This window comes from Eretmochelys imbricata, chromosome 6, assembly GCF_965152235.1.
Source record: "Eretmochelys imbricata isolate rEreImb1 chromosome 6, rEreImb1.hap1, whole genome shotgun sequence".
Classification (NCBI taxonomy): domain Eukaryota; kingdom Metazoa; phylum Chordata; order Testudines; family Cheloniidae; genus Eretmochelys; species Eretmochelys imbricata.
The window spans coordinates 44,691,979-44,693,608 of record NC_135577.1 but is presented as its reverse complement, the minus strand read 5'-3'; positions in this window follow the sequence as shown (position 1 = coordinate 44,693,608).

Sequence of the window (1,630 nt, the reverse complement as noted above, 5' to 3'; positions counted from 1 at the left end):
ATTTTGGGGGTACATGAGACTCCCCCAAACAGCATACACACTGTGAATGCCCATCCAAGATGGGGGTGGCATCCTTACAGGAGATGCTTCTCTTGAAGCCTGGGGAACCAGGCATGTCCGAAACCACAGAGGGTCGTCCCCCACCCTCACAAATAAATAAATGTAACAGTTAATGTAACTTATCTAAGTAGTAACTCGAATGACAAACTATCTAACTAAACTGAGAAACAAACTAACTAGCTAATCTCAGAGAGCACTGCTGAACTCCATCTCTAGCCAGGGATGGTAGAGAAGGAACTGAGGAGCGTGGGCTGTGCACGCGCTATTAGAACGCTGACAGCTCGAGAGGCAGGCAAAGTGCACGCACAGCCCGTAGGGGTCCTGCTGTAGAAATCTCCAGTCGAAGGCACTGGGACGCACCTTGACCTGAAGTGGAGCACCCACAGGGACATCTCTCGAAGAAGAATACTAAGTTTAGTCATAGATCTGTATTGATATTATTAATAATGCTGTTGCACAAGGGAAACAGAATTTTTAAAATCTTAGAGGCATGTTCTTTTTAGCTGCCTGGTTAAAAATGGAGTTGGTAAAATAAACCACTGCTGATTTATCAGAAGGAAATATTTTATTTTTAGAAAAATTATTGGGAGGCAGGATAGTCTAGTGCAGAGGTTTCCAAACTTTTCTTATTGTGTATCCCCTTCTGGATCTATCAGCTGCCTGGGTAACATTACCCTTCTCATCACAGATACTTTGTGTGTTCTTCTTAACATTACCTTCTTAACACCATCTGTTCATATTTCAGAGTTACATACAGATGTAGTTATAGTGTGATGTATACAAGCGAAAAAACCACATAAGTTCTGAACTCAGTTACACTGGACAGCTGGTGGGCAACTGAACCTGCTCTATATGGTGATTGTACGCGAGGGCTCTAGTCAGCATCTGTGTTCTCATTGGTACATCTTAAAGTAAATTAACCGCCATATTTTATATAACAGTTTTAAAGCTTTGTCTGAGTAGCCTATTATGAAAATGCAATAAATAATAAATAAAATCCACCATTTTACACTTTCTCCCACATACCCCTCAGAGGTACACGTACCACAGTTTGGGAGCCCCTGGTCTAGTGGACAGAGGTCTGGGCTGGGAGTCAGTCCTGCCTCAGACTCTGTCTGACTTTGGATAAATCACTTCACCTTCTCTGAGCCTTTGTTTCCTTTCCTACCTTTTATCTGGTTTGTCAATTTAGATGATAAATCCTCAGGGCAAGGATAGGCTCGTACCATGTGTACAGTGCCTAGCCTAAGGGGGCCCCCCAATCCTCCAGATGCCACGGTAATACAAATATATGTTTCCAGTGTTGTTGTAGCCATGTTGGTCCCAGGATACTAGAGAGACAAGGTAATATCTTTTATTGGACACAATCTAATCCTCAGTTGCCCATTTCATTTCCAATGACCGCCTACAACATGCATTACCCATAATCCTTAACGATCCATCCCAACATGTATTTAGCTCAGATACTCTGATTTCTTTCCCCAGACTTGAAGAACTCTGTGAAGCTCAAAATATTATCCCTTCCACAAACAGAAACTGTTTCAATAAAAGGTATTACCCTTACCCATTT